Genomic DNA, 7,747 nt, shown 5'->3' with positions numbered 1-7,747 from the left:
GAGGAAGAGCCGGGCCGGCTCGGATGTGGAGGCAACTGTGGCCCTGAGCGGGAGGGGCCCTGGCGGAAGACGTGTGCCGGCAGGGGCAGGGTCCTGGCTGTCTGGGGGGCCGGGCCTGCACTGGGGTGGCTCATGCCTCAGGGAGCCCTGTCTGCTGGTGTATGACGAGGACATAGGAAGAGGCCGGTGGCCCAGGAAGCTGCTTCCCAGTGGCCTTGACCTGTCCTCTGGGACTGCGCTGGGCAGGCACCGGGGGCCAAGCCCAGACAGCGTGGGCGATGCAGACAGCCGTGGGGCTCTGGACCTCTGGAGAGGGCAGCATCCCTCCCTCAGGGCGTGGGGTGGGACCCTCTGGGGGGTCAGAGAGTCTCTTCATGGCAGCTTTGAGACAGAAGGTTGGGGGGAGATTCGATCTGTCACCAGCCTCCAGCTGGGGCCAGGGCCTGGGACAGGGGCCACAGCACACATGCCATCTTGCACTCCCCTTGCTGAGGTGGGTTTTAGGAGTGCTGTGCAGACACCAAGGAGACCAGTGGAAACGGGGCTCTCAGTTTGGACTTGGATCTTTACCTGGGCCAGCAACATGCAGTCCACCCTCTCCTGTGATGCTGAACAGGCAGCCTGGTCACCTGTTCAAGCCCCAGGAGACAGCTGCCACTGGGTGGCAGGACCCCGGTGCCGAGCCAAGGTGGGCAGGTGCGGAAGATGCAGCGCCCACTCGTGATGTCTTCAACTGAAGATGGGTCGTCAGGTGGTGACCACCTAAGTCAGGTGGAGCTCTGCACCCCACACCAGGACCCAGGACCAGGCATCTCCTGGCCTCCTGCCTTCAGCCTCTTGGGCAGCTCTGGGTGACTGGCCCTTGCAGGCAGCTGGACCCCAGGACCACACTGTCCTCTCCAGCTCTACTCCATGATCCACAGTGGCTCCCAGTTGGCCAGGTGATGTTCTCCAGGGATCCACTCCATACAGAGACAGACCCACGGACACAGGGGCAGCTGGCACCCCTGCACAGATGGAGGCTAGGCACTCATCTGCTTCTGCTCTCAGCCTGGTGTGACCTGGGGTTGACATACGTTGACACACCTGGCACCCGCCAGGGGGTGCACTGTGAGGAACCCACACCCGCTCCTTCTGGGGGCCACACGGGAATTGCCTTTTGGGTAAAGGTGGATAATCTCTGCTACCACACCGAGACCTGACAGGTGAGCACTTCTTTTTATTTATCTATTGATTTATTTGTTTTTGGTACTGAAGGTTGAACCCATGGGTGCTTACCCACTGAGCTACATCCCCAGCACCTCATTTTTTTTTTAAATTTTGAGACAGGGTCTAGCTAAGTTGTTGAGGCTGAACTTGAACCTGTGATCCTCCTGCCTCAGCCTCCCGAGCTGCTGGGACTACAGGTGGGGCCACCACGCCTGGACAGGTGAGCACTGCTTAAAGTTTAGCTGTAACGCTGTATCCAAAAAGAAACCCCTGCACTCTTGCTGCTGCTACATGGGTCCATTGTTTCCACTGAGTTGATCTTTTGCCCACATGATTTGGAACACCCTGCATTGGCCATTTGAAGAATGCTCGTTCACAGAGGCTGCATCCACATGGCAGTATGTCTTATCATGTCATCACACCTTAGTCGATATTGTCACCATAGGAAAGTTGAGAGCCCGCGGTGGCTCCGGCCTGTGTTCCCAGCTACTCAGGCCCAGGAGGGAGACAGAGTCGCCCAGGAGTCTGAGACCGGCTGGAGCAACCCACGAGGTCCCGTCTCTAAATCTAAACTTCAAAGAAGTGAAAGAAGAGAGGAGCAGGAAAGAGTCTTTAGGTGTGGGGAAGCTGCTCCGCTCACCCAGGTAAGTACAGATTTCCCCCAAATCTAATTTTTTTTTCCTTAGGAGTTTGAATTTTGCCGTTGGAAACAAATACAAATAAGCCCACGGTTTCCCTGGGCCTGCAGGCTCCCTGCAGACACCTGCTCCAAGGTAAGACGGGCCAGGAGCACTCGGCCCCGCTCAGCTTGGCCGCACTCTGCACGGACGCAGGGGCAGGTGGCCCGCGAGGAGCACTGCAGGAGGGTGGGCTGCCTGGGGCTGCTGCTGGCCCTGGGGAGGCCATCAGGCAAAGCACCCCGGCCGGCCTGAGGCAGTGCAGGGCGGGCCTCCAGGGGGTCCTGAGGAGGGGCTGCAGCTTTACCCCACGCTTCGGCACCATCCCAGCCGACGTGGGCCTTCTGAGAAGATGGTGACAAGAGCACAACTAGGCAGTGACTTTTGGGACCCCCAGAGAAGGCCGAAGTTCACATTCTCTGTCCAGCTCCAAAGCCTTCCCCAACCAGACAGGCAGGGAATCTCACCCATCAGCACCCTGACCCTCACCTGGACCCCGTGCCCCCAGCTGGGACGCGCGTCCACCACCCAGGGACAGAGCATTAGTTCTGACCCCCAGTGGGGCTCGTCCCTCCTCAGCTTTCCTGAGGCTCATGGTTTGACTGCTTGCCAAGGGGTCCACCTCCCTCCTGGTCCCCAACAGGCAACTTAAATCCACACTCAGAACAGCCAAAGCAGGAAGGAGAGGGTGGTGGCCTCCAGACGGAGGTCTGCAGCAGGACAGGCCCAGATATGCTGACCAGCTCTGGACCAGACCCAGGGCCCAGAGTCTGTCTGCCTGCCTGTCCTCACATTGATCATTCTCAGGGATGTGTGCCTCGTGGTGACAAGATGCCTCCAGTGATTCCAAGCATCACATACAGATGTCACAGGGGTTCACTTGATGCCTTGACTGTATCCCTTGTCACTCTGAAAATCACATGTTTGTTTTTCTTTTTCCCCATCTTCTTCTCCCTGACCTCTCCTCCCCAATCTCACTTTCTCCGAATCACCTCTTTAACAGTCCCTCATTCCCACGGATGGGCGAATCACAGCCTTGGGGACAGGAGTCCCCGTGTTGCTCTTTTGCTAGCAAAGCCATAAACCTGCTTTTTCCTTTTTCTCCAACGGTGTCCTTGTCACCAGACTGGCACTGGAGGAGGGGAGCGAGCTTTGGGCCACACAGAGGCCGCAGCCACCATGGACAACACGGCTGCTTCTTCCTCGCCTCTCTCCGTGGGTGAGGAACGCCCCCAGACTCGCCCTCACTCCCTGGCCCATACCCTGGAGAGGCGAGTGGCCCCCAGCACTGGTCTGCCTTCCGGGGCTGGAGGCCCAGGACTGCCTCCTCGAACCACGCGACTCATGGGAAGGAGAGAATGGGAGCAATCAGGTCCGAGGAAGGAGGAGGAGGAGCAGCGCCCGGTGCTGGCCGAAGCCCTGCTCCTGTTTTGTGCAGCCGCTGACAGCCGCTTCTCCAGTGGCGCTCTCCACCGCAGCCTGTGGTCCTGCTGGTATCTGAGCCGGAGCCTGGGGAGGACCACTGGCTGCCCGGATTCCTCAGCAGACCCTGGTGCCCACCACATGCCGCTGGCCCAGGTGGCCTCTGTGCCCCATTTCCCTCCTCTCAGCCAGGTCTGGCCCACCCACCTCACAGCCTCACCCGCACCCTACCGGTCACCCCGCAGAGCTCCAGCCCTGCCTCTGGGCCTCGTCTACCCCGTGCCCCACCAAGCACCACCCTGCTGCCCTCTCAGGACCAGTCCAAACCCCACTCTCCCCAGAAGCGGTGGACACCACCTGTCTGACCTGGATCCTCCAGAGCCCTTCCTGCCCCAAGACCTGGAGATCCGTGCGGCTGCTTTGTGAGGGCGACAGGGCTGCACCCCAAGCACCTGCCTCTCCCACCTGCGCCTCACCGGCTCCCTGTGGGATGCCCTGACGCCCCTGCGGCGGGCCCACTCACCTTCAGGGAGAAACCGAGACTCAGGGAGGTCTGAGCTCACTCCTCGCTGCCCCCTTCAGACTGCCTGGAAGCTCGGTGCCCTGAGAGCCAGCGGTGACTTGGAGCACGAGGGATCCAGGAGCCGCCCGGTGGGGCCCTGTGGCCACTCCCAGATGCCAGCTGGGGCTGCAGAAGCTCTGCCTCGGAGGCTCCTCTTGGACCAGGGAGGGCGGCCTCAGCTCCTTGCCACCCAGACCCTCCATGGGAGCATCCTCAGATGCTGATCCCAGCTGCTGAGAAGTCTGCAAGTCTCCCCTCCCGCAGCTCTCCTGGCCTCGCCTGGCTGCTGGCCCTTCACCTCTGTCCCCCCATGGATCACAGGAGGCCTCTGCAAGGTTCCAGGGCTGCCTCTCCCCCTGCCTTCCTACAGGACACCACTCCCTGGTGACCCAGCTCCCAGAGCCCACAGGGCAGGGCCACGTTGGTGACGTGAGCCAGGCTCCCTCTGTGAGCAAACCGGGCACCCGTGGACTCTGTCAGGTGGAAGGTGGGATCCGGACGCAGGCTGGGCTCATGAAGCTGGGGGTAAGGAGGAGGGGAGGAGGGGAGCGGGCACCTCCAGTCCTCCCCAAGCCCCAGCAGGGAGGGAGTCCTCTGGAGAAGGCTGAGCCCTGTGAGGCGAGGGGGACTAAGCATTGGGCTGTTGGGTGTGAGGGTGTTGGGATGTGAGGTGTTGGGGTTGTAACAGTGTCCACTCTGTGCTTTGGTGTAGCCCAGGCTGCTCGGCCACGGCCCCTGAGTTTTAAAATGGACGTGTTTCACCTCTTCCTCTCTCCTGCTCCTCCCTAGACTCAGGGAAACAGGTGGCCTTTCTTCCCCTCGTCGGCGGAGCTCTGTCCCTGAGCACACACCCACCCCAGGACCCAGTGATCCAGACTTTGGGTTTGGCACCAGAAGATCTCAGAAAGACTGTCCCCCACATTAACAGGGGAATCACACTGCACCAGTGGACCCGGGAATGTGGCCTTTGAGCCACCTCCTTAACAGCCCCGGGTCCTGCTGACAGGCGGAATCAGCCTCTGGGACAGGAGCCCCTGGGGGTCTCCTTTGCTGGCAAAGCCACAAACCTGCTCTTTCCTTTTTCTCAAAGCCCTGTCCTCGTTGTTGGATGGGCAGCGGGGACAGGACTGAGTTTTCGGCCACAGGGTGATGGGCTGTGTGTGCTGGGTGTGCAGGGCATCTGGGGTGTGGAACTCAGCTGCCTAAGCTCAAGGCATGGGCTGAGGCTGCACTCGGGTGGCCCTGAGAGGTTAGCCTGTCTCCTGGATGGCAGGCAGGGACCGTCCACACCTGTGGCAGCCAACACTGCCCTCTGGCCACTGGAAGACTCTTCCCCATGTTTTCCATCTGTTTCTTGGGCAAATGTCTGGGCTGCATTTGGACTGGTGATGCAGGGGGCTGGCCAGCGTGAGGATGGTGGTGGACGTTCTCTGACAGCAGTGCGGCTGGCATCACAGCCTCACTGAGGCCTGCTGTCCTCCGCTCGGCTGCAGCTGGGTTGACATGGAGGCCTCCAGCAGCGCCACACGCTCTGCGGCCTGAGTGCCCAGTTCTCCAGATGTCCTTTCTTGGTGCCCTGCTCTGCTCTCTGTTCTCCTCCCTGAAGCCGCGCCATCTGCAGGCTGTGCACCTGGACACGCCTGGTTTCTGCACCTTCCCTCTCCCGCTTCCCTCTTGGTCTGAGTCACCTTCAGAAGATTCCCCTTGTTTTCTGGCCCTTCCACCAGATTTCCACTCAGGCACCATGTTCTCCATCCTATGGTCCCCTCCATGTCCTGGGGACATGACTCCAGGGAACATGGCACCTCAGCTCTGAGGGCAGGATCGGGGTCTTTCAGCTTCACTGGGCTGGCCCTGCTCCCTGCAGTGGTTTTTGCCAAGGGTTGTAGCCCACGTCTCGTGTGTCAGGGGCTGTCCTCAAACGTCGCTCCTTCCTGACCACCTGAGCTCATGAGCAACCCCTGCAGTGCCCACCGGGAGAGCCCAGGGCACAGACGGGATCGGTCTTATCGCACCCTCTTGCAGGGAGCCAGGCCACGTGGCTCCCAGGGCCACCATCCTCAGCTGTTGCAGTGGAATGAGCAGGTTCGAGCTGTCCCCAGCCCCACCCCACCTCAGTGCACGGCTGAGCCCTTCAACTTCCCTGGGAACCACGAGTGGGGACTGCAGAAAGACATTTAAGCCCAGGAGTCCTGAGCTCCAGGTGGCCTTTGTCCCAGTGGTAGACATCACTGTTCCTCTGTCCCTCCCTCTTGGTCCTTTTGCACCCGTCAGCCTGCCCAGTCCCACAGGAGGCAGTGAATCCCCACCCAGGCCCAGCCTGTGGGAGGCATGGCTGAGGCCTGGACTCCCTCCTTTCTGGATGACACCTAGTGGGAGGGGACCCAGGGCCTCAGAGGCTGGGGCCCAGTGTTACAAATGCCCTGCAGACCCAGCAGCTCCCTCCAGATGGTCCTTCGGCTCCTGAAGCTCCCCTCTGTCCCTCCCCCCAGAAGGACGGCAGGGACAGCCCTTTGCTGCACTGTGTGCACCAGGTCTGCAGGTGATTTCCACCCATGCTCTGCCAGCATGTTCGGTTATCTTTATTTTACAAGAAAGTCAGGGTTTCGGCTGGCTGGGTGGACTGCTATGACCAGCTTTCCCTCACTGACAGCAAGTGAAGATCATGCCTAGTTTCGGCCTCTTTGAGGACAGTCTCAGATTTTGGTCTGTTTGGAACTCCCCGCGGAGCGGACGCACAGCCCCAAGCTGCACGCCCAGGGAGCCCAGCAATCTGCATTTCCCCGCTGGTCACTCTGATCTTGAGGAGCTGAGGTCCTCAGACTGCGGTCCATTAAGGCAGCAGCAGAGACTGTGCCTATAGAAACGAACACAGGTGAGAACCGACACCACCAGCTGCCCAGAGCCCCTGTCGCCGCAGGTTGGTCAGGATAGCGCAGCATCGAGCGACAGCTGGGCCGGCCTGCCCCAAGAGCAGGGACCCGCCGGAATGTTTACGTCCGGAACCTGCTGTAGCAGCGCCACGCCCGGGGGATGAGCTAGGGCGACGGACGCGCCGCACCAGGGGACGCCATTGGGCAAGGGACTAGGTTCCGGCCAGACCTGTCGACCCGGTGGGACCTCAGAAGCCCCGCCCGACCCCGTGACCCCGTGACCCCGTGACCCCCGCCCGACCCCGGAGCGCGGCAGAGCTGCTAGCCGTCACCGCCCAGGTGAGCGCGCGCCGGCCCGTCTGCGCAGTCCAGTGGGCCCCCAGGCCCTCGCCGTCCATCCGCCCCGGGATCCCCTGGGTCCCTGGGGTCCCCGCCGTCCTCGCCCCGGGATCCACTGGGTCCCTGGGGTCCCCGCCGTCCTCGGGTGTGGCGGCTGCGGCTCGGAATCTGCGGGAAAGGCCGGAGCGAGGGCAGCGGCCCTGGGGGCTGCGCTGGGGTCCGGCCGCCGCTCTGCTGCGACCCTGCCTGCGAGGTGGCCCCGGCGGCTCCCCGCGGCCCTGGCCTCTGAACCTTCTCTGCACAGAAGACTGAAGCCTGGGTCCGGGGTGGCCGGAAGCTGACCCTTGCGGTTGGCGTTTTAAAATGGCATTTTACTTCCCAGATGGACGTGGGCTCCCACCACGGTTTTCCCTTTTGGTTTTGAAGTTTGAACTGCGCGGCTCCTGACTGGAACCGGCTGTGATTCGGAAAACAGCCCCCAGCCACAAGCACTGCTGCAGAGGAAGACCCTGTGCTGCGGCCCCCACCCCATGAGGCCAGGCCTGAGGACTGCTGGGCCACCCTAGTGCAGGGGCCGAGGGGCGGGCGCAGGTCTGAGGAGCACCATGCCCCTTTGGGAGTGGCTCCCCTCTCCCATCCCGTGCCCCCACTTGCTCACACCGCTT

This window comes from Urocitellus parryii, chromosome 15 (genome assembly GCF_045843805.1).
Source record: "Urocitellus parryii isolate mUroPar1 chromosome 15, mUroPar1.hap1, whole genome shotgun sequence".
NCBI classification, from domain to species: Eukaryota; Metazoa; Chordata; class Mammalia; order Rodentia; family Sciuridae; genus Urocitellus; species Urocitellus parryii.
Note: the sequence above shows the minus strand (reverse complement) of the source record.